Genomic DNA, 27266 nt, shown 5'->3' on the forward strand with positions numbered 1-27266 from the left:
AATAGTGTCTATTGACACTATTGGTGGATTTGGGGGCTCACGCTCCACAAAAACATATTTGCATTTACTTGTAGATCACTTTACAAGACATGCCTTTATTTTGACATCTAAAACACAGAATGCTAGTGATTTTATAAAGCTTGTTCAAAAAGTTCCTCAGGGTAATAAAATTGGCACGATTCTGTCTGATCAGTACCCAGGTATAAATTCAAGAGAATTCAAGCTCTATTTAGAAAATGAAAATATTCCCATTATATTTACTGCAGTAAATGCCCCATTTTCTAATGGATTAAATGAGAGACTAAACCAAACTCTGGTCAATAAAATCCGATGTAAGATTAATGAAAGAAAGGATAAGTTAGCATGGACAACTATTGCTCACGAATGTACTCAAAGGTATAATGAAACGGAACATACAGTGACAGGGTTTTCTCCAAAATATTTGTTGGAAGGACAAAGTGTAGATATTTTACCGATAGAATTAAAGCAAGGAGGAACGAGGAAGAACTTGTTAGAAGATAGAAAAATTGCGTTAGAAAATACTATAAAGTCGCATAATTATAATAAAAAACAATATGATAAGAATAGAAAAATGTGTGATCTCAAAGTAGGAGACTTAGTATTTGTGGAAAACGGAAATCGCTTAAATAGAAAGAAACTTGATGAAATAAAAGTTGGTCCATATAAAATCTTAGAAAAAATATCAGACTCAATTTATAAGATAAACACGGGACACAGGAAATTAGAGTCAAATTTTTTTCACATAACGAAACTTGTTCCAATATCAAAAGAATCTTAAGTGTGCTATAATATAGTAGGTATATTTTCTCATAAATATCATAATCATAATATGATATTTATGAGTGGGGGGGGGGGGAGATGTAAATAAAGCCTTTTTGTTGCCTACCATTGATTATCTATGAGTACTTGTGACACATATGTTGAGACATTAAATGTCATAGGCTTTATTCAATTAATAAATTATATTGAAAATAGATATTGATTAAAATACAAAGATATGGAATATTAGCTTTAAATGTTGTTTCTCTTTCAGGTAAGAGTTTTAGTTATTATTATTTCGGTCTGTATTATTATTTAAATATCATTGTTTGTAATAAAATTTCCTCTTTCAGAGCAACACAATTTAGTTTTTATTTCGTCGTGTCTCAACGGACACTATAACATATTATATACATCAAACTAGTTTCTATGTTGCTGGATTCGTCAATATATAAACTCAAAACAAAAACGGCCATTTTAACTTTGGACGCATAGATTGACGAATCCAGCGACATAGAACCTAGTTTCATGTATTAAAAAGGTACTTTATTACAAGATACAGTACATAGCGGCTTCCTTTTTGAAATATATTTAGTTAAAATTTAAATAATTACGATTATTTAGCAGTGGCGCTAGTGTGCACGTTGATGGGCTCGTGCTGGCCACCAGGCACCAAACAATGGACCAACATAGACGCGGCTAAAAGTGGTTAAGGTAGACTACGGGTAGCAAGATATCACTCATATCTTAATCTGACACGCTTGATTAATTACAATAATCCCCACTTGGGCTCCCCTACTACACTAAGTATAGTACCTGCCTCTCAATGCTGCTGGCACGCACAGGGAAACTACACACAGAACACTGGCTAAAGCAGACTGGATGCAGACAGGCCAAACAAGTCATGCCTGGCATCAACGGTAAGCTCACAAGGGCACTCCTTCAACTAGGAAAGTTCGACTGAGTATGGTAACCAGTGTCATAACAGGTCTTGGACTTTTTAACAAACATCTTTTTATAACAGGTGTCACAGACAGTCCCCTATGCCGTGGATGCATGGAGAAGGAAGAAACGTGGTGTTGGAATGCAGCGGAGTGGCCCCATACAGGGCAAAACATCTCGGATCCCCGAGAGATCTCCCCGAGGTCCTACTCAACATCAAAGGTTTGATAGGATTCCTCGAGGAGCTGGGCTGGCAGGAGTAGCCCCTATCACGCAAAATAGGCGCAGGACGTCGAGTTGCGGAAAATCGCCCGTACTACAATACAATACAGTACCTACCTACCACTAGGGACATTCGTTTAATACATAAATGTACTACATTAAGTATAGTACATTACATTAACTTGGGCTTTTGGGCACCTACTTCAATATACGTTGCACGTATTCGATAGCAGAGTAAGTGGGTAATAGCCAAACTGTAATTACCTATTGGTTTAGGAGCCGACTTCTCTAAATGTAAATACATCTTAGGCGGTCTTCACATTGGACGCGTATTCGCACGCTGCTCCGGTGTGCGTGCGGGAAATCGCTATATACGCGCATAAGCGCTGTCACGCTCATACACCGGTACGACGTGCGAATTGGCATCGGAGTGATAACTGGGTAAATCAGGTTCGCACTTAGAAAATGATGTCAATTTTAACTTATTTTGATATCTTCACGTGCATTATGCTTGTAATTAGGGTTCCGTATCCAAAGGGTAAAAACGGGTCCCTATTACTAAGACTCCGCTGTCCGTCCGTCCGTCCGTCTGTCACCCGGCTGTATCTCACGAACCGTGAATTTTCACAGATGATGTATTTCTGTTGCCGCTATAACAACAAATACTAAAAACAGAATAAAATAAAGATTTAAGTGGGGCTCCCATACAACAAGCTTCTACCCGACAGTAGGCCAAAGGTATGGAGCAATCTTTTCGAGCGATGGCGCCATAACCTTTGGACTACAGTCGGGAAGATGGCGTTAATTCCAATATTTAACAAATTAACACATATCGGTGACAGAATAAGGGTCAAAGTCAAATGGCGTTCTAACAGTTTTAATCTTTTGTCAAAAGATGGCAGTAAATGTACTGGGGCTACATGATTTACCATGACAGTAACTCTCTATACATTATATTCTCTTTGGTTTGTTTATATCCTCCAAGCCCCGTACAGTTAGCAGCAGAAGTTGCTAAGCGGGCCAGGTGTTCACAATGATCTTGACGCGACTTTATTGTTAAGAGAATAAGAGCGTGTCAATGTAATTTTGAACACCTCGCCCGCTTAGCAACTTCTGCTGCTGACTGTACTGTCGTAAACGTACCCTTTTTCGCTGTTGAAATTATGCACTTCTTGCAGCTTATGAAGAAAAAGGAGACACGTTAGAGTTGGGCGTGGAAGGCAGCAGGTCCATGGTCTTGCAGACCCAGCCCGCGATGTCCACGCCAGCTGCCTCCGCCAGCCGCACCCACTCGTGGTTCTGCACACACACACACACACACACATTTTTACACATTTACTTTTTTAGGGTTCCGTACCCAAAGGGTAAAAACGGGACCCTATTACTAAGACTCCGCTGTCCGTCCGTCCGTCCGTCTGTCACCAGGCTGTATCTCACGAACCGTGATAGCTAGACAGTTGAAATTTTCACAGATGATGTATTTCTGTTGCCGCTATAACAACAAATACTAAAAACAGAATAAAATAAAGATTTAAGTGGGGCTCCCATACAACAAACTTGATTTTTGACCGAAGTTAAGCAACGTCGGGCGGGGTCAGTACTTGGATGGGTGACCGTTTTTTTGCTTGTTTATTTTTGCTTGTTTTGCTCTATTTTTTGTCGATGGTGCGGAACCCTCCGTGCGCGAATCCGACTCGCACTTGGCCGGTTTTTTTTTATAATAGATTGGTGCAAGCGAGATGCGCTGCGAGTAATAACATAAAAAAAATCAAATGGCGCTCTAGGAGTCGGCAAAGTCGTATCGTATAAGTATCTATTATAACATTTACTTATAGGCAAGCTTACTTAACCCTTTAATAGGGCACAATCTGTATTGGGAAGCAAAATTAGCACCATATAACATCATCTTTTTGTATTTTTCTTACGTAGAATTTTTAGGACTCAAAATAGCAATAATGAGGGTTGAATTGTGTTTTCTTTTTAACTCTAGGCCCGAGTGGAGGGTGGCTTAACGTATACGGTCTAGACTAGGCCGTATATTTTAAGTTAAGGCACCCTCCACTTAAAATTTGGCTTTATTTCAACTAGAATAAATATAAAATCGTCATAAAAAGCGTCCAAATAGATTTAATGCTTTCATCTTAATGAATAGCCTCTATTTACTTATATTTTATTATAAACCCCGCGCACTACGCGGCAGTATTTCCATAAAACGGCGGGCAAACATCTTTTTTACTCTGATCCAAGTCCTGGCGAAGATTAAACTCCGGCTCATAATGGTTTCTTAATGAGCCCCGACAAAAGGTTCCGCAGAAACAATATTTACGCCCATTTATAATGAGGAACAAGGAGCGGTGAATCCTGCGACCTTTTTGCGATTCCGCCGCGCATATATTTCATTTTAATGCCGACTGGAGAGCATGTTAATCATCTTAACCGCGAAAACCGAAATTCGCAAATTGCAGGGATCTTTACTCCAATGAAGGCGTAATAAGAGTAACATAGAAAGATGCCCGCAATTTGCGAACTTCGATTTTCGAGGTTATAGCCCTGAGATCATCTTGGAACTGCGAATTGAGAACCCGTTGCACCAACCGTTCTTTGCTTGTAGTCTTTGTGCCGACTTGAACAAAACAAAGTAAGGGAGTATCTTTATCAACAGCTTTTCATAGAAATTCGTCATTAATGATGACATCACCACACTATGTTATGCAAATGCCATGCATTCTGAGTTAGGTTGGGTTATGATTATGATTGGTCCGTTGCAAAATTAACCTCCGCTTTGTAGGTAAATATCGAATCATCGAAAGCGATGAGGTGAACTATAAATAAATCAACCGGGGTGAATAGAGACAAAACTTAAAATGTGATATTTCTATTCACCCCGGTTGACGGTACCTATAAAAACCAAGAAAAAAAGTTGTTTAACCTTTTCGACGCCGTGTCAAACACAAAAGCTGTCTCTCAGACGCCACGTCACCGAAGTGTCAAAACTGAAATTGAACTTTATGCATATGCACAGGGCCGGATTAAGCATGTCGGGGCCCCTAGGCAGTGCAATGCTCGGGGCCCCCTTAGGCCCTTACAGTCAATTCTGCATACATAATGTTCATTTTTCAGTTCAGGGAAGTAAGTTTATGGTTTTAATTTCAACCTTCAGGTGTCGGTTGAGCCGATCCGAACATGCCGAGCGATGTCTTTTTCGCTCTTATTGCGTGGACATAAAACTTTTTTCTATCAGTCTTTGCCGAATCCGTATTTGCGTCAAGTGTGCGAGGCTGAACACCGATTGTCCGACCATAATACCATACGCCGAGCCACATGATTAAAATTAACGTAATAACTAGTGGCTCTGTGAGCTGTAGACCTCGCGAGCAGAGCTTAAAACTGAATAAATGTATGGCAAAAATATTTATTAAAATATAGGTAGTACATGTAATATAAACAAAAAACTACATAAAGCTACAAACAAACATTAAACGAATACGCTTAACCCGCGCTTGATAAATAAAAAATACTTTTTTTTTTAATTAAAAAAATAACAACTATTCGAAATTTAAGTATAAAAAAAATACTAAAAGTTATGTAGCAGTATACAATTACTGGGGATGGAACCAGGGACCTGCCGATGCAAACAAGAAAAGCGAACGTTTGCACAATACGCCATTATAGTTCTTACTAAAGCTGACGAAATTTAGCTACTCATTCTCAAGTAAAAACTAAATATCTAAATACCGCCAAAACCAGCGATACAAATTTTCTGAATTTTAGGCCATTTAATCTATAAACATATCTCAAAAAGAAAAAACTCTTATGATACCGATACGACTATTTGTTTAAGTGGGAGCTATCACGACTCCGCCATTTTGAAAAATTTCCAAAACCCGGATCGACAAAATTTTTTTATTTTGTCATAGAATTCGGTCACAAAATTTCACGAAAATCGGTTAAGAATTGCGACCTGTAGAGGAGAACATCCGGACATACAAAAGCAAAATGCCCGAGTCAAAACGTAGACCTTCGCTACGCTTCGGTCAATAAAGATATTCCATTCCATAAGATATTCGGTTTAAATTCCTATTCATTCACCAGTCAAGTTAGCATGTAGGTACAGGGTCAACCAGAAAAGCAGCAAAAAAACGCGAGCGCAGCGAGCGCGAAATTTCTTTGTTAAAAAATTGTGAAAGCGTGTTAAAAAGGCCGGGCCGGGCCTAAAAATCCGAAGTTCCCCAGTGAGCCGAGCTTTCATGCGAGGTCGAAGCCGTGCTTCAGGATAAGCTCAGCTAGAGCACAGACGCCAACCAATGTCCATTGTATTAAAAAGCGAGACCGCAGGCCGAGCTTGGCGCAGCGAGGCCAAAGGCTATTAAGCTGAAGAAGAGGAGATTTGGAAGACAAACCAAAAATGGAGGTCTGAGGCTGAAGGTCGAGCTCAGCAATCTCCATATTACTTAACAAGCCCGAAGCGTACTTATAACCAGCGAGGTGAGCTTTCATGCGAGGCAAAAGGCCAAGCTTCTGAAATCAATGTTTATATTTGTTAAAAAGCGACGCCGAAGGTCGAACTGTAAGAAAGCAGCGCTCTGACACGAACCAATCGTCAAATGTTACTCGACAATAATATGTCTTAAGCAAGAGTTACTCGGAGATGAGGTATTAGGCCCTCGGGAGCCTGAAAATCAAGCTCGATATTACAGACTTTAAATCTATAAAATAACATAATTGACATAATCATCTAATGATCGTGTATCTGAGAAACTGATATTGGACATTAAGTAGGTATAAATATTTAGGTACAATAAAAACAATATTTATGAATTTTGGCCATTTTATTAATTATTAAAGCTTCGTTTGTTCTACAGTCAGGTTGTTATTATTCTTGTTTTTTTAACTTTGTTTTGGGGCTGACTGCAGATCCCATTGCTGGGTGGAAGCCTCCTCACTTTTCCTCCTCTCATCCCTGTCTTGGGTTTTTGGAAGGTGTGAGGGTGGTGGTCTAATTTTGGCCATATGAAACAAATATTGTTTTTGGCGCGCGCGGGGCCGCCGGGGCCCCCTAGCCAAGGCGGGGCCCCCTAGCCGAAGCGGGGCCCATAGGCAGTTGCCTACTCTGACTTAGGGTTAATCCGGCCCTGCATATGCACCTAGGTCTATGTTGCTCAGTGGTTTATGACCTGCGGTGCGTATATATCGGTCATTGGCGTCCAAAAGGTTAAAGAATGGGATGAGGACTGTAACACGAGCAAATTCCTAATAGGATGCCTTCTGAGACCGTCTGATGTTACCCTTTTAATGGTTTAATGGGTAAGGAATGTTATATTTGACATTGTCCCTGATTGAAATATCTCCAATTGGTATTTTTTATGTTACCTACCTATTGTTTTTAGCTAAAAATATTGGATTTCGTAGTACCTCTCTGGCTTTAACGTAGGTATAGTAACTACCTACCGGGAAATCGTTAAATTCGATTAAATTTTTTTTTAATTTGTTTTTTATTTTGTAAAGCAAAAGGCAGACATCAATTGAAATAAATAATTATGAAAGCGTTAACATCTATGTACTAATAACTACCCCGTATTTACACCACACGAGTGAGCGTACATAAACGGAACCTACTTACGAAATAAATATGTTTTCGTACCTACTCTATCAGACGGAGGGATATTTTATCGGTTTTCGGGTACTGTATCTACAAACAAAGTAGTGAAAGGGGTTACAGGTAATTGTAACATTAAGTTTAGTAAACTTGCTAAAAAGTTGTCGATATGGTGGCGATTATAATCGCGTATTACTATCGATTGACCTACTTCCCCAGTCCCCCGAGATTCGCCCCTCGAAGGCTCTATGTCGTTTTGTATAACACGCCATAAACTTTGGCGTTTTAATAAATAATACCAACTTTACTTTTCCATCGAAGTATTAAGAGACGGGAAACGGGATTGAATTGTAAAATAAATTACTTCATAATATTTTTTGAAAATAATTAAAGTTAGAGTTGTTTTGAGTGCAAGAACAATTTAAAATGCGACAGATAATTTTGAACGGGAATAGTAGGTAGGTACCTAGTATCCGCAACTGGAATAGTATTCCAATTACAACAATACAATTACAATTATGTATTGACTTGATTTGGCCCGCGAGTTTTCATTTAATTTAACTTTTTATTGTAGAAACTTAAATATTAATATAAACTAAATATGTAAAAAATAACTAAGTAGGTATCCACACTATCCACTAAAACCCGACCCGGGCTGACCCCGACGCAAATTATTATGTACTTACGAATAATTATACGTATAGTTTTTTTTATGATATAGGAGGCAAACGAGCAGACGGACCACCTGATGGTAAGCGATATATTTTATAAAATATATAATACAGATACTTTTGGCGTGTTATTTCATTCTAATATTGATGCTGGCTGTATATAGTTCGTTTTTTTAGCATTAGAAAAAGACTACGCGATCTTGACGTGTCTTTTTATTGAAAAACACTTTTGAAAAATAAGTCACGGCAAATATGTAACAATTTTTTTTTAATTTGTTTTTTATTTTGTAAAGCAAAAGGCAGACATCAATTGAAATAAATAATTATGAAAGCGTTAACATCTATGTACTAATAACTACCCCGTATTTACACCACACGAGTGAGCGTACATAAACGGAACCTACTTACGAAATAAATATGTTTTCGTACCTACTCTATCAGACGGAGGGATATTTTATCGGTTTTCGGGTACTGTATCTACAAACAAAGTAGTGAAAGGGGTTACAGGTAATTGTAACATTAAGTTTAGTAAACTTGCTAAAAAGTTGTCGATATGGTGGCGATTATAATCGCGTATTACTATCGATTGACCTACTTCCCCAGTCCCCCGAGATTCGCCCCTCGAAGGCTCTATGTCGTTTTGTATAACACGCCATAAACTTTGGCGTTTTAATAAATAATACCAACTTTACTTTTCCATCGAAGTATTAAGAGACGGGAAACGGGATTGAATTGTAAAATAAATTACTTCATAATATTTTTTGAAAATAATTAAAGTTAGAGTTGTTTTGAGTGCAAGAACAATTTAAAATGCGACAGATAATTTTGAACGGGAATAGTAGGTAGGTACCTAGTATCCGCAACTGGAATAGTATTCCAATTACAACAATACAATTACAATTATGTATTGACTTGATTTGGCCCGCGAGTTTTCATTTAATTTAACTTTTTATTGTAGAAACTTAAATATTAATATAAACTAAATATGTAAAAAATAACTAAGTAGGTATCCACACTATCCACTAAAACCCGACCCGGGCTGACCCCGACGCAAATTATTATGTACTTACGAATAATTATACGTATAGTTTTTTTTATGATATAGGAGGCAAACGAGCAGACGGACCACCTGATGGTAAGCGATATATTTTATAAAATATATAATACAGATACTTTTGGCGTGTTATTTCATTCTAATATTGATGCTGGCTGTATATAGTTCGTTTTTTTAGCATTAGAAAAAGACTACGCGATCTTGACGTGTCTTTTTATTGAAAAACACTTTTGAAAAATAAGTCACGGCAAATATGTAACAATTATGAATCATATACGATTATTTACATTATTTTGCTTTCATAAGTAATAGTTACTGATTTTTAAAAAGCGTTTTTCAATTAAAAGACACGTCAAGTTCGCGTAGTCTTTTTCTAATGCTAAAAAAATGAGCTATAGCTAGTTCCTCTTAGGTAATTAAGTATATTTCCAATTTATTCCCGCTAACTTGCCGCATTTACATTAAATCGCTTAAAGTTAACTCCGAGTATTACGAGCTCCGAAATTTTACAGCAATAAAGCAACAAAGGGTTTCAAATAATGGCTAATGAACTCCCAAGTTTGTTCGCCTAATGTCGAAGTTCGTCAATAGCATACGCCGAGTGTCGGCGCAGACTTACAACTTACAACTTTGCCACTTAACGTGGGGACCAGAGACTGGGGAATAGTAAGGACTGGTTAATCTTGCTTGTTTGCTGTGGGGTGGCAACTGTCGAAGATTTTCATAGATGGCATAGAACAAAACTAGAGACAGGTAACGTGTGCTGGAAGTTTTGCCTGTCTCTTGTTTTGTTGTATGAGATTAGGCTTAAAGGGCCATAAAGTTCTAAAAAAGCAAGAATTAGACTTTTTAAATAACTACAAAAAAATGTGGGTAGGTATCTATATAACTAAAGTAATATCTCATCTCCACCCCCGTTGTGATTATATATTATATTATACCATGGCTTCCCTATAGAATTACATACCTAGTATACCTACACAAGTGACACACTAATTCCAAATTCCAATCTCGAATAATAATTCCAATCTTGGAATATGTACTATTTTTTTGCTTGTCTCTGGTGTAAACGGATACCAGCCCTTTGCGCAACTGTAGGCATTTCTAAAAACACTCAACGCAGATACCTCGCTATGACACTTTGAGTGGAACTTGTGAGTTATCAGAGAACTTGGGCTTTGTGGGTGGTTAAACTTGATATTAAGGGAAGGGTAAACGTTTCTGTTGAGGTTTCGTACAATCTTACTTTCAAGAAACGTAATTAGAAAACTATTTAGAAACTTTAGGGCAGTTACACACTATCGTTTTATACCCGCGTATAGGCTCGAATTTGGTAGCGCGTGTAGGCGCGAATAGGGCAAACCTAGCGATTAGCAAATGGTGGCCATGAATGGGTTAAGCGCGTATTGCCGAAACGTAAGTATACGCTTAAAAACGCGAATGTGTAACTGCCCTTAGATTGTGCTTGACGAAACGGTTTTATTAATTTGATTTTCCAATTTGTTGTACTTGTAATAATCATAATTTCAATGTTACAACGTTCGATCGTATGAGTGTTTAAGATATCAAGAATAGTTAGATTTAGAAGGCTACTAATAATAATAAGGGCGAGGCTGATGTTCCCATATGTAGTACATAGGTACATGTGCTACAAGTATATATGTATTGAGTATTAGGGGTAATCCATTTGATAGGTATAGACCTATCAAATGGATTACCCTTAATACTCAATACTAATATACTTGTAGCACATGTTGTATAGCCACCATTAAGTAGATACCTTAAGACCCTTTAAACCCATCTTTTCAATCGACTGAAATACGTAGGTAGCGATTAAATTAGGCAAGGGTCGATTTGGTGAAAATTCCTAGTTGCTATCCTTTCACCAAAGGGCCATATTTTACTGAGAGTGCCGGGGGGCATTAATGAAATCCGAGATGTTCAATGGCAGTATGGAACGTACGAACAGTTGGATTTAGGTACTATACTATACTATTATGTGGTATACCGAGGAACGGGGAGAGAAATACAGTGCGGTGGCAATTCTCTCTAGAGTGTCTCATTTAAATTTAGTAGTAAGTGTTGCAACTTACTCCTTTGTAATAAGGCGAAAAATGTAAACATATATTTGACGTCGACTGCACTATCTGGTTTAGCTTACATAGCTACAGTCCATATGTTAAGCCCAATACAAATTAGAGCAGCCAGACACACCTTTGTCCTTCAAAATGTAACTAAAGATTTGTCACTGCAAATACCGCAATATACATTAAAAGTTACATACGAGTAAATTCAGTTTTATAAAGTTTTTGTGATTTTTTGATAAATAATTCATTTTCTTCTTTTTCTTCTTCAGATTCCCCTTTGTATGTTTCTTTCACCGAACAGTTAATTGTTAAAAAATATAGAATAATATTTGGTATCACCTGTCCCAAAAAACTCTTTCGGTTTCTCGCCTGCTGTTTTTGGACTGTATTTTAACCCTCAATTTTCGATTACGTAAGTTTGAAACTCAAACGATTTTATGCGTGCTTATTCGTCGGCAATCGGCATACTACTTCTCGTATCTTAATTCATGGAGCTTGATTTCTTTCTTATTCAAGCGGGGAATGAAACCGGGTACCTATTCATTATCAAAGATTACAATACTTACTCACTATAGTTCATTTATTTAGCATTAGAAATAAGGTAAACAATCTTGATGTGTCTTTTAATTGAAAAACACATTTTAAAAATAAGTGGCGGTAAATATGTAACAATTATGAATCTAATACGATCTTTTATAGTCTTCTGCTTTCATAAGTAATAGTTATTGATTTTAAAAAAGTGTTTTTCAATTAAAAGACATGTCAAAATCGCTTACCTTCTTTGAAGTTCTTTCTAATGCAAAAAAAACGAACTATAGGAGCTTTTAATGCATTTTAACGGCTAAACATTAAAACCACAGACCTAGAATCCGCGCTCGCGCTTGACAGACAGCTTAAGTGTGCGAAAGGGAAGCCATCACGTATATGAACATCCCTTGAGTGTGAAAGAGTCAGACTACCAATGAGAAAACGTAACCACTTTTGAGTTTGACGACGGCCGCTGACGGCCAAGAGCGTATCACGGTAATTTTCAAATTGAAAAATATACACGGATTAGGACGAAAAGTATTAAATAAAGTAATTCAGTGAAGATGGTGTCTTATAGTGTGCCGGGTTGCAGTGTCACAGGGCCAAATAATCCAAGCAAATACTCATTTCAGAGGATTTATGATATTCCGAGCGAAATTTTCATAACGATATTTTGTCAAATTAACAGCGTAAAAAGTGTAAGAAGCCGGTTTATACAGTTCATTATAAGTTTTTCTTGCTTTGTGTGCTAATATTTTATCATATTAGTCTATAATTTAAAATATTTTGTGTAAAAACATAATCTGTTACTTTACGCTAGGGCTTGACAAAATATTCATATGACAGTATCGATAACTTGTCGGTATATTAATAGCTATATATAGCTGGTCAACCAAATCTTGTCAGTAAGAAAAGGCGAGAAATTCAAATTTTCTATGGGACGATATCCCTTCGCGCCTACATTTTTCAAATTTGCCGCCCCTTTTTCTACTGTCAAGATCTGGTTGACCAAGTATAATTATTTCTTCACAAGACATCATTAAGATATTAGCTTTTATAACCGACTTGAAATAATAACGAATGTTATACCTTTTTGAAGGTGCTCATGTTTAGCAATAAATTAAAACTTCACTTTCCAACACAGTAAGAGTTACATTAAGATAAATCTGCAAGGATTTTGATAGCACACGCAGTGCAAGTGTTATTTATACATCTTAATGTCGTAGAATTTTAACGTTTAAAATAACAAATTTGAAAATGTAGTCGATAAAGCAATCAAACATCGACAGATTATTAATATGTTGTAACTTGACATCACTATTTTTGATCTCACATAGACAATTTACGCACACACTTGCATTTCATTTTTGGTCACACTTTTGAAGATTGACAGTTGTTCTTGTTCATCTAATTCTATGATTAAAACGGTAAAGTGCTGTTGGATCGGTAAGGATTGTTTTAAAATGGCCACCATTTGGCATTTTATGGCATTAGCAACTTTTCTATAAGTCTATGGCTTTAAGGCTATCCCTTCCGTCACAGGTCTCAATTATAGCTATGTTTTTAGTTTTTAAGATATATTCTATAATATGTATGCTAGTTTTTAAGTATTTATCTATGGGTCAATAGTTGCCTGACAATAAAGATTTTTTTATTTCATTTATTTTCATTAGCGTTTCGTCCGCTACGGCGCAAACGATTGGCGTCTTGGGTAGGACCCAGCGCTGGAAGTGGCACTTTATTTTTTCTGTTGTTTTATATGTAAATTGACTGGTTGTAAGTCTATTGTATTATATTTAATTTATGTACTAACCTACCTACACCAGATGAATGTCGTACGACGTACGACGCATGCAGTAATTCCAAATTGCAGCAATAACATTGTATTACGCGAGCACGCGAGGAATGGGAAACAATTGGGTACCTACTGGCACAGGCCAGTTATTCCAATCGTTTACTACGTACACACGAGTGAGAAAGTTCATCGTCGAAAAACATTAAAAAAATTCGCGTCTTCAACACACGTTATGAGTTTTCAACACAATCATAATTTTACATTTTTTTTGTAGAGTACCTACCTAATGAATCAATAATTAAACACGTATGGTGGGTGATGGTAGGTATTTGGCCGGGACATCGGTTAGAGATAGAGATACCTAGAGATCTTTATTTGCATACCGGTTATCTGCGAACAAGACTAGACTAGACTTTGTAACCTACGTCGACAATAAAGATAAACGAGACAATTGTAACAATTCTTTTTTCTTCTAGTTAGGGTACCTATATCTTAAGGCAGTGTTTTTCAAACTTTATGGTGTCACGGCCCTTTATGACCACTGAATTTTTTTCGCGACCCCCAAACCCCGTTTCAACGTTTTTCTATCTAGTACCTATAATAAATTTGGAACCACAGACCAGTGTTTGGAAGTAGTGATGGGTAGGACATCAATTTAAAATGAGTTTGTATGAGTACCTCATTTTCTAAAATGAGGTGTTACAATGTCTTACTTCAAATGAGGTGAGGTACTAGCATATTTTCAGCGTCAACTATTCCATTAATTCCAACAGCGACAATTTTTTTAAGATGTATGAAAGCTTGCAGCGCTTACGCTTGTTGTCTTTCGTGTTTAATTGTTAACGTATTTTCGGTGGTGACGCGAAGCGATATTGAAGTACGTCGCGTGTCGGTCTCACTCCCTCTTTGGGTATTTGTAATTCATTGTTTCATTTTGAAAGGATTTTTGAGGGGTTCATGTCACAGAGAGGCGGTGAGTAGACCTTTTGTCGTTGCAATAAGGTTTGTAGTTCGGCAGTTGACAGTGTGGATCATTACTCGTTTCTTCATTTGAGACATTTGAGTGTCGGCGAGCAGGCGAGCACCTAGCGCCTCGCGCGATCCAGGGACTCTGTTGCGAGTTGTGAGGAGTGTATGAGTTTTGTGGGTCGCGAGACTCGCGAGTGAATTTGAACGGATAAGAGTTTTTTGAAATTTGAAGTGTGTGAATGATTTGTGTGGCAAGAGGTGTTTGTGATGCGCGCGAGTAAATGAGTAAAATGAATAGAGGAGTGAAGTTAGACATTTTTGCGGTACGAAGTACTGCGACAAATTAACAAAATGAGTGGTACAAATGAGGTGCCTCACGAGTGAGCGACTCAACACTATTTGGAAGCACCTTTCTATCATTCACTCAGTTACATATGCGTTTTGGCTGAATATCCCCATCTAGTAAAAAAAGCCCTTAAAGTTTTGATCCTATTTGCTACTTAATATTTATGCGAGCTGACGTTTTCATCAATGGTCGATATCAAAACCAAAAAAAGGAATAAATAGATTGAATTTGGAAAATGATTTAATCCTCTGCGTGTCGCGGCAGGAACCGCGGTTTAACAAATTAAGAGTTTGTGTTTATCATAACCCCGGGGTTCTCCCGTGCAAGGCAGTGTTATGCGGGTCCCCTACCCGCTGCCCTACTGGGGTATGGCACGGTTCCTAATGGCAAACCGCCTGCGCCTCCTCCCCAATCGTCTGCGCCGGATTGGAAGTGCATTTGGGTCTTCCTCCCGCTGCCTCTCCTCGGTCTCCTTTTGCGAGACAACAGTCTCGCAAAAGGAGACCACCGCCTCCCAAGATCTCTCGCTGTTCAACATGGCCGCCACAACGCTGTGCAGCGAGAGATCATCCGTCCCAATGGCTACCGCCAGAGCGCCACGCTCCACAACCCAGCGATTGCACACCTCCAGGGTGTGCTGGGCCGTATCGTCCGTCTCACCACACTGATGGCAGGCCGGGGTAGGCTCGCGACGTATCATGTGCAGGTAGTGACCGAAGCACCCGTGTCCGGTCAATACCTGCACCAATCTATACCCCACCCTGCCGTGCGTCCTATCCACCCATTTGTCAAACGACGGGAGGATCGCCCCTATGGTGCGGGTACCATAGGGGGAATCCTCCAGGTCTGTTTTCCATCTTTCACGGAGCCTTCTCAACGCCATTCTGCGCTCATTCCTTACTTCTTCAGGAGCAGGGAAATCGCCTGTCTCTCTGCTCCTGATTCTCCGCCTATGCGCATCGGCGAGCACCTCAGCATCCAGTTCCCAAGGTGAGGTGCCCGCCAATACGCACGCTGCCGCCCAACCTACTGTCACATAAGCCCTACAAACACGTATGGCAATCACTCGCTGGGGCCTCCGCAGTAGGGCTTTATTCTCCCGATTTAATTTGTCAGCCCAAATCGGGGCTCCATAGAGGGCCATTGATCGGGCCACTCCGGCATAAAGCTTCCGGCAAGCGTGGGAGGGTCCTCCCACATTAGGCAGCAGCCTACCCATCTCCGAAGCTGCCGTCACTATTCGGGGAGCAACTTGACGGAAGTGCTCCCCGAAATTCCATCACGTATCTAGTGTAAGGCCGAGGTATTTTATATGGGGCTTCACCTTAACCTCCTCGCCTGAAATTCTAAGGGAGGCACCCTCGGGCATCTTCCATCCTCTCTTCCCGAAAACTATCGCATCGGTCTTCGGGAGGGAGACCATTAGACCTAAGAGGCGGATTCTAAGTATTATTAGGTCTGCCGCCACTTCCGCCCTCCGCAATGCCTCTCTCAGCTCCAAGGAGCTGGGCAAGCCCCGAATGGCCACCATTGTGTCATCAGCGTAACACATGAGGGCCATTCGGGGGAGTAGCTCTGCACGGATGGCCCAGTCAAAGCCAATGTTCCATAACAGGGGTCCAAGCACCGACCCCTGTGGAACACCGCAGGCCATCCGTCTCTCCAACCGTCCATTAGGAGTGTCGCAGACCACCACTCTATCTGTCAGGTAGTGGTCAACGACCCGTCTCAAATATAAGGGCACCTCATGATATTTAAGGGCCTCCCGAATCACCGAGTATGGGAGGGTACCAAATGCATTGGCGATGTCCAAGGACACCGCAATGGCTCCCTCCCCTCTCCTTTGGGCATCCTCGCAAAAGGCCCGAAGTGCCCCCAATGCGTCCATAGTGGACCTGCCATAACGGAACCCATATTGGCGGTCCGAAAGATTTGGACCTGTCTGCTGTAAGTGCTTATTGATCCGGGAAGCTACTATGCGTTCGAGCATCTTCCCGGATTCATCTAGTAGCACTATGGGCCTCCATCCAGAAGGGGAATCCGCCGGCCTAGTCTCCTTCCGGAGGAGACACACTATTCCCTCCTTCCAGCACCTTGGAAATTGCCCATCTTTTAGGCATTGATCAAAAATGGACTTGAGGCAATCTCCAAGGTACTCCATCACTATGGGAATAATTTTCCCATGAACCCCGTCTGGGCCAGGGGCTTTTTTGCAGGCCCTTATTCTATGGGCCACATAAGCCAATTCACCCTCCGTTACAAGGGGCACCTCCTCTGGATCAATCGGTTCCTCCTCTCTGGGGACCACCATTGCAGGTGGGTTGAACTGTGGAGCTGGAGGAAACAATCCCTCTATTACACTTTGTAGAGTCCCCATTTCCATTGCATCCATAGGAGCGGCCTGGCGAAGCTTTTTCCTCACAAGTTTATAGGGCCGCCCCCATGGGTTTTCCTCTAGAGTGGCCAAAAAGGCCGTGTGCGCCGTGTCCTTTGCCTTGGCTATGGCGAGGTTTAAGGCTTTTTTGGCCTCACTTAGCGCCGCATAGTGTGTGTCCAGCTCTTCCTGCGTGTGCCGCCTTCTACGGCAGCGTGTGTATTGCCGTCGTGCCGCATTACTGGTAAGCCGAAGAGCGGCAACTTCCGGACACCACCAATAAGTGGCCTTTTTCTTAGAAGGTGGTCCCGTTCTTCTCATTGAGGCGTCGCAAGTCCTCGTGAGGGATGCCCTGAAGCCAAGGGCCATATTATTTACGTTCTCATCCTCGGGTAGTTGCCGCCCCCACCTCGACTCCACTAAAGCTGCCTCTCTGGCTGCTTCACGGTCCAGGGAGGCCAGGCTCCATCTCGGTAGTCTCCCCGCTCGCCTTGCCGGTCTAGGCTGTTGGTTTGGCCGGGCTCTGGAGACCCTCATTCTTATATAAAGATGGTCAGAGAGGGTCTCTGTGTCCTCTAGAACTTGCCAGTCTGCTATTTGTGCTGCTACGACTGGGGAAGCCAGTGTGATGTCGACAATTGATCCCCCCTGGGGACGTACACAAGTGTCGGCTGCGCCCCGGTTGACCACTTCAAGTCCAAGTCCAGCCAACCAGTCCAGGAGTACCGCTCCTCTAGGATCAGTCCTAGGGGAGCCCCAAGCAGCGCACTTGGCATTAAGGTCTCCCAGGACCATTATGGGGGAGGGAACTGCACCAGCTACCACCCGTCCAAGTCCCTCCAAGTAAGCCTCAAACTCCCGCAGTGGTTTGTTAGGGGAGACATAGACACCAACTAGTACAATGTCCCCCAGTTTGGCCAATACGTATCCAGAGCCACATGACACTCTGGAGAGGGGCAGACCACCCATAGCCGGTGCCACTATGGCTACATTTCCAACCCTATCGCCTACCCAGTTTGATTGCGCAGGGACATAGTACGGCTCTACTACAACAGTCGCAGCAACCTCCCACTCCACCATGTGTTGGATCATAAGATCTTGTGCACGAGCGCAGTGGTTTACGTTGCATTGGAGTATTTCTAAATTTTGCCTTTGTGACATTAAATATCCATAAGTTGTTGTTCCGTCCGATTTTCAGGTACATTCGGGGAAGCGGCCGCGGCAGCAGCACCAAGGCCAGCAGTGCAGGCTTCCTTCCCTCTAACTGATGGGGGGGTGCAAGCTTGCCCGCCCATCACATGCCCCGCCTTTAGTCCCGCGTGGTGGCATACAGCGCACCAGGGGGCCAACGCAGTGCAGTCCTTGCTCATGTGACCTGGTTTGCTGCACCTGTAGCACCAGTTGCCTCTATCCACCGGAGACGGGCACAGGGGCCTCGTATGTCCCGTCCCCATGCAGCGGTAACAGCGTAAAGGTAACTGTTCCAGAGCCTCTACACGCGCCGCTGACCATCCGAGCACAATGCGTCCTGCTGTGACGACCACTTTAGCCGTTGTTAGTGGGCAGCGTATGATGAGTTTGTGTTTGTGTTTGTGTATGTTGCTTTCCATAAGTTTCTCTCAAAGCTGAACTTCGCGACCCACACTTTGAAAAACACTGTCATAAGGTCACGTTACTATGGTTTTGTCTGTAAATCGGCTGACTAAGCAATGGAATCGCATGGCACTTGTGCGCCAATTCAGACATAAATTAGCAGCTTTCACGTAGTAATGCCATTCGGCATTCGGCTCTAAACGCACCTATTTGAATAAATTGTGGGAATATTTATCGTTATATTGTGATGTATTTAAAGCCCTAAGGCAAGAGGCGCTTTACGATCGTATTATAAATAATACCTACCGATCGTATTATAAATAATACCTACCGATCGTATTATAAATAGGTACCATTTTATTTTATACTGTATAAAGGTAAAGTTTTTTTAGACTACTGTTCGTCCTGAATCGCGGCCTGGGTCAAAATTCTGTTCATTGTCTTGTTTTTTTTTTCTCCCCAAAAAATGTGACGAAGTGTAACTTTTTGTATGGGGTGTGAAATTAAGTTTTAATTAATTATCTACCTACAGCAAGCACATGCCTGCACTCAACTTTAAAAGACAAAAATAGAAACAATAAAACAACGAAAATAATGTACACTCGCCTGGTGATTAAAAAAATGTGGATAATAGTAAAAATTGTCTTTTATACAAATATTTATTACTTTTTCCAATAAAATTAGTTTCTTTCTGAGAAAATGTTAACTGTTTCATTCATAACATATTATGTACAGCCCGACTGACTAACAGACAGCGGAGGGGTAATTGTAATAATTTGGACCACTTCATTTGCATTACTACTTATACTGCATTAACATCATGGTTTTAAAACATGAGAAGTATAAGCAGGGCGAACTGAAAACTCCCATTTTTTATCAGTTAGATAAAGCTTTTGTTTTCAGTGAACACCGGATTTTTTATGTCCCCAACACCGGATATGTCCGGGTACGCGAAATATGCTGAACTCATTATTTTCACTCAGCGAAATGAAAAATACTGCGGTACTTTTGAGTTTCATATGCATTTGCAAGATGCTATCAAAGAACTGAATATTCAAAGGGAGTTTTATTAAATCTACGTATTTTGCAATGGAAATGTCTGTGACACAAAAATGTTTAGTTTTATACGCTTTTGATTTAGTTTTATAGGAATGCCTTGGAAGTAGGGGAGAGCGGGTTAAGACGGGATACGGGGTAAACGCAGTTCGGTGTCTAAAAGGGCGAGGTATTAGATACTTAATCCTGTAAAAACCGTCATTTAGACAGAACATTTTGTTTTATAGACTGAATGATATGTAGTAGGTACATTACATCATCATAAACCCGCACCGCGTACATATTGCGGGTAATAGTAGCTCGTTACGCCGGATTGTCGAGGTCTGGCTCCATAAAGAATTATTACGACAGAGAAATGAAGGTATGTTTGCTGTGCCGATGCCGTCGCTGGGAACTTTGGAAAACGTTCACTCATCTTATCGGTATCACACTTTATCCAGGAGCCCAATTCAGATTTAACAATTTGTTATTTTATTAAACTGTACGGATATGATGGTCGTTCGACAGCGTGATAAAACGGTGTGGTACTTTCTATCCCGTGGTGTTAATATGTGACAGTTATTTCATCACGTGCCTGTTGGTTTTGATACGACCTTGACCTTGATGATGGTATTAGTGATTGGCTCAAGCACGAACGTCATTTCATTTTGCACCAATCAGCGTCAGCGATCTTCAAGGTCGTATCAAAATAAGATCAAAACCGTAACCAATTTTTAGTGTTCCGTGCAAAACTTTGTTCACGGAACACTTACGGGATCGTTTCGTTTCTTGCAAATCGGTTAAATGCGTTTTTCTCAGAGACCGTTTGACGTAGATATTAAATTCTGAATAGGGATTCAGCTTCATTTCATTTCATTTCATTTATTCTTGCTAAACAACATAAGTATACAAAAACCCGTACATGAAACCCGGATGGAGCATAGCAGATAACTTATTTTCTAGAACTTAAAAACTAAATTATGCTAATTACAATAAATAACAAATAACAATAAAACAATATATACAAAACTTATGCACACTAAACATCTTTGTCACCAAAATACTCTCCACTTCCAGAAATATTGCCCAAATACCCGGGTACTATGGGCATAAGGGCAGTGGCACATCACTACGTACATTTGACGGAACTGTCTCGTGTTATTGTTATTTCCGAGGCGACGACTCGTTCCAAACGTACCAGAAATATATTTCATTTCACAGCGCAATATGGATTCGGGAGCGTCGGTGCTCAGCGAAATATAAATTGAACGAATAATATTTAGACATTTTATTCGTCCAATCAATGACTTATGCATTATACATGGATTTGTTATTTTTTAAACAGCTTGGGTAATGTGACAAATGTCATATCAATACAATTTATAACCTTAAAATATCGCAAAATTGTACCAAAGCTGTTTGAAAAATACTATAAATTATTTAGTTTTCATTTTACTTGATTTACCAGCGTCTCGGTGTCTGTTTGTTTGTAACGTTATCAAATCTTGCAAATTGAATTTGACTCACTTCCCGGTTTCACCGCACCTTCAAAGAAAATTAATACTTGGCCGCCATGTCATGAGTGGTGAGCTTTATAATTAAGCGGCGGAGTGAAAGAATTTTCAAGTCAACGCTTTCAACGGCGTTCTATATTTTTACACTCCAACAGTTTCTCTAATCAAATTAAATTTTCATCGGGAACTCGCAGGGTGGCGAGTGCGAGTACCTATTCTACTTTTTTTACAACGTCGCCCTTGACGGGTGGGTAGCCAGATTAAAAATACCACCCGGAAAAGTTGCGAGTATGCGGAGCATTTGAAAAGTTGCAATTAGTGCAAAAAGGCTCAGGAAAAGGACATTGTTTGTATGTGTGGAACTGAACTCAAGCATATAAATGGGATTTTATAATAGAGCGGAAACTGCTTGCTGTTTGTAGAAGTTACCTACTGTTAATCCATACTAATATTAAATGCAAAAGTGTGTCTGTCTGTTACCTCTTCACGCTTAAACATCTAAACTGATTTGGACAACATTTGGTAAGCAACATTTGGTTGCATTTGAAATCGACCACCATGCTTGGGAAGCCAATTGCTGTACCATGTTTATTGCAAATAAATGAAATGAAATGAAATGAATGAATGAAGCCTTAGCTGAAGACCGTGATGGATGGCGCAAGCGTGTTATGGAGGGGAGAAGGCTATGCGACCAAGGCTGGTTTAATGCTTTAGATAGCAGAAGGTGTCGCAGAAAGCAAACCGGGAATGGAATCTCAGGTGGCATGAGCTTTCTCTGCCAAAAATGTGGGAGGTCGTGCCGCTCACGCATCGGCCTCCACAGTCACCAAACCCGTTGTCTAAACAGCAATGCATAAATCGTCAGCAATAGACGGAAAGGCCTGTGACGATGGTAAGGAAATAGTTTGGGCTCAGAGCTTTCTCGGATATCCTTTGACATAGGGTACTTTTTATCAAATGTTTTTGTTTTTATTATTACAAGCTTATTTAACTTGCCGCTGGGTAGCTCGCGGCACAATGCACGTGAGTTAATTTTTGAGCCCTAGTCAGTTTTTGACTTCTTTACTTAGGTATTCTAGTTCGTGGGGTATAAACTGAGGCATATAAAGGGCTGTCTCATGTCTGTCAGTCGTTTCTTTAAGCACGCGTGCGCGTGACGGGACTCCTAACAAGGCCAATCAAATGAACGAGACGTGATTTTACGGTATTTCGTTTGTGCTAACGTATTTTCTTTTTACTAGCTTGACTGGATGACTGGCAATGATCGAATAATAGTACCTAGATTGTACAACAAGGGCAAAAGCGATCCATGTCTATCCGAGGCAATATGACATTTTACCGGGTCTCTATTCCCCTATTCCCAAAAAGTTTTAAGTCATAATGTATTGTTTACCCGCATTTTCGTTACCTAGTCATAATTTATTTGGTTCAGAAACGCGTCACTTTTCAGGATTACCATAAAACAAATCTAACCTATCTAAGACTCGAATAATGGACGTAGCTCGGAAAGCGGCTAAGTTAAAATGGGACTGGGCTGGTCATGTCTGCCGAATGCCGGACGACTTGTGGGCCAAGTTAACTACAGAGTGGGAGCCCCACGAGTCTAACCGGGGAGCCGGCAGGCCTCGTCGGCGATGGCGGGATAACTTGGACTCCTTCTTGAGAGGCTGGCCAGATATTGCACTAAATAGAGACGAGTGGAGGAAGAGGAGGGAGGCCTTTGCCCAGCAGTGGGACACAGTGGCTCTGAATAATAATAATAACCTATCTAAAGGGTAACCTTACGAAAATCTTGAAAAGTTAACGGTTTCACTTTTAGGACTAATGATAATATGACAAACAATACATTATGACCTACAAAACTTTATAGGAAACAAAGGGATCCCCATTTTACCAAACCGAATGTATAAAGTCCCAAATTTCCAAATCTGGGTCGCGTAATTTACATAAATGAGCGAAAAAATTATAAGTAGCTGCTACATTAAAATAACCATCCAATGTTACTGGGTCGCTTGTAAAATTTTACGATACTATTTTTATACAAATGAGCCGTGCTCAAAGGCAAGACATCAGAGGGCCTACCGCGAACCAACGTTCAACGTGTTGCCTCTCTATCGCACTTGTAAATTCGTACGTAAGTGTGACAGGGAGGCAACACGTCGAACGTGGTTCGCGGTAGGCCCTCAGAGCCGGCCCGGACGAGCGAAATTGCCTAATGAATTTCATAAGCAAGAGGAATAAGTTTAGGACGGTCATCTCTTCATACAGGCTTTGTCCTCTTTTCCTTCCTGAATAATAAGGAAAATAACAAAACTGTATTTCAACAACTAATTTTCCTAACATAAGTATGTCGGAGCGAGACACCAGAAGGACGTACTGCAGTGTTACAGTTCATAGCTTTAAACGCCTGTATAGTATAAAGTAGATTAGCAATGTTTGGCTACGTATTATTTTGCTTGTAACGAAATAATAAAGTTGCGTAGTGAATAACGCCACCATCTATAGGCGTATTGTTGAACTAAGATGACAGGTAGAAGGCTTTGGAACGTCAAGATGTGTATCTTGAGTGAACGTAGGCACGAGTGGGCAATTGGGCATTTTTGTCGTTATATTGGTAGACTGGTCAGGCAGGTTTACCAACTTGAATTGGAGGCGGGAGCGGTTGGCTCCGCCGCTGGAACTGGCTTCCTTCTTCTTGATCGGACTGCGCTAGAGATCGGACGTTAGCCAAACTCGTGCCTAATTCGCTACGTTCCTGAAGGCTTATACCTGAAGGATTATTCTGAAAGCTTATAGATTCTCACGTTCTTTAACCGTTTAGCTAAGTGTTTTATTTCAAGTGTTATTTTGATTTCTTATGTGCCATTAGAAGCTTACTTTTGTAAAATAAATATTTGAACGATTTCAAGTGATCTTTTTATTTTAAATCAAATCATTTTGGAATAGTGATTGGTCGTTTTGATTATTTAGTACTGAAATATAGTAGGCACTAGTATGGTTAACAAGTCTGAATGTTTATTTCATGCGTTGGTAGCATACCTACTATTTTGGCTGTGAAGTAATACATCGAGGTACCATGCCCACCACCCGCTATCAATAGCCACACACATTTAGCCCTCTCCCTCTTCGACAAGTATAACTAGGGAGTTCACAATCAACACATTAAAATCAATTTCAATATATTTATTTCAGACTGCATAGGTTCATAAAATTGATAGTATTACAAGTAGGTACTTTCATTTAAGAGTTAGTGCCTACATGCTAAACATACATTTTATAAATAAATTACATTTTATAAAAAACTAAATTAAACAATTAAATTTAGTTGAAATTCATGTCAAATTCAATTATTCATTCCCATTTATTTAACATTAAAAACCGGCCAAGTGCGAGTCGGACTCGCGCACGGAGGGTTCCGCACCATCAACAAAAAATAGAGCAAAACAAGCAAAAATACGGTCACCCATCCAAGTACTGACCCCGCCCGACGTTGCTTAACTTCGGTCAAAAATCACGTTTGTTGTATGGGAGCCCCATTTAAATCTTTATTTTACTCTGTTTTTAGTATTTGTTATTATAGCGGCAACAGAAATACATCATCTGTGAAAATTTCAACTGTCTAGCTATCACGGTTCGTGAGATACAGCCTGATGACAGACGGACGGACGGACGGACGGACGGACAGCGGAGTCTTAGTAATAGGGTCCCGTTTTTACCCTTTGGGTACGGAACCCTAAAAATGAGAGGTCTGTCGCCTGTATGAACATAGTTCCAATATTAATACTATTAATATTTTAGCATAATATTTACTGGAAGTTTATTTATAAACAACATTATGTTTGCGTAATAGACAACGCAAACATAAGGCTGTTTGCCCAGACCGCGTATTCTGACTGACTGCACGCGGTGAATGTTGAGAGGGCGCCACTCTAACGTGACCTTTACGGCTACCATCAGTTTGGCACTGATATAAACGCCATCGAGAATATAATTTACTTTCTATTTGGGATGTACCGACTAGTCGGGAAAGCCGACTATCCGGCCACATTTGTAGTCGGCGATTAGTCGGCGGCTAGTCGGCAAAAAAGGCCGATTAGTCGGCCTATTATTAATTACAGAAAGCCGGACATAAATAAAATAAAACGCCAATGGGCGTTTTTTTTGTCCCCTACACTTTTTTTTTCAAATTTGGGATTTTTATGTTGTTTCTACTCAGAATCACGAGCTCTTTCTATCCTGATAGGAGAAAAAAAAGTGTCCTAAGGTTTTTATTTCCATTTCGTCACCATTTTTCATAGACTTTGTATGGCGGTCGCGGAATGGAAAGATCGAAATATTTATGGAAATGGGACACTTTTTTTCTCCTATTAGGATAGAAAGAGCTCGTGATTCTGAGTAGAAATAACATAAAAAATCCCAAATTTGAAAAAAAAAAAGTGTAGGGGACGACAAAAAAAAACGCCCATAAACGCCATCGAGAACGTAATTTACTTTCTATACATCTCGCTCGTACTCGCATATTAGTGCGAACGAGATGTATAGAAAGTAAATTACGTTCTCGATGGCGTTTATGTCAGTTTTGATACTGTCAGTGACTCATGGTACGGGCTCTTGAGATTCGACACGACTACGAAAGTAGAATAGAATCATCCTCTTAAATAGTGCAATCATAGAAATGATTTAGATTTCAATTGGTATTTGGCGATATACGATTGTTAACTTGGCTGTTCCCCCAGAGTAACCACTCTAACTAGACCTAAACATTTATTTTAAGCGGCGGCATTTCTTTTAACGTAACTTATCTATTTTCTATGCATATCGCTTGTACTGGTATATTAGTGCGAGTGAGATGTAAGTATAGAAAGTAAATGACAAAAGGAGTCCGACTGAGATTTAACAACTTTTTACGGTTTTGATACGACCTTCCGCATGCACCAATAAGCGGAAGCGATCTTTAAGGTTGTATTAAACTAATATACCTACGGTTTCGCGCGATCGTCTACTTTCGGTCGTCTTAAGGATCAATTGACGTTTGAGACGTTTCCTATAAACGTTTGTCACTTCGCTAGGCCTCCTTAAGCCAAGTCTTATTAAGCAAATACCATAATTATTTTTTATCTAGTACATTCAAAAACTTTCTTGTCACTTTATAAAGTGTATGTTCCATTAATGCCGCGCAATCGTTTTTTTTCAAGTTTGGTTAAATAGGTACCCAGTTGCACTTTTTTAACCATCAGCCAGATCAAATTTCCTTGGGCCGTATAACTTTTTTTTTTTTTCAAATACAAATAATTTATTGAAACTGGCTGGCAAGAGGCGATGAAGGAGGCAATTGGAATGAGACTGTGGGTGATTTAGTATACAACACACGACAGAGGCGGCGGACAATCTGCGCTGAACCAAACATTGACACAGCCATGACGGGAGTTATGTCCAATATGTATCATTTTACCCACACAGGGCAGCTGAAATTGAAAATGCGTCTGACATAAAACTACAATGGAATATATAGATGCCTCTTCGTTTGATTTTTATTGAATTTTTTGATTATTTTAAGAGTTAGGAGCGCAAAACAAATTCCTGTATAAATATTTAAACATTTAAAAGCGAGTTTTGACTCTTGTTAAATCAAAATCGTATTAAGTTGTTATTTTTCATAAAGTTAAATGGCACTGAAGTATGTTCATCAGTTACATATGTACACAGAAGTGTTATGTTACTATTTCTAACATGCAGATACTTAGTTAAATGGCCTTAAAT

This window comes from Cydia amplana, chromosome 18, assembly GCF_948474715.1.
Source record: "Cydia amplana chromosome 18, ilCydAmpl1.1, whole genome shotgun sequence".
In the NCBI taxonomy this organism is placed as follows: domain Eukaryota; kingdom Metazoa; phylum Arthropoda; class Insecta; order Lepidoptera; family Tortricidae; genus Cydia; species Cydia amplana.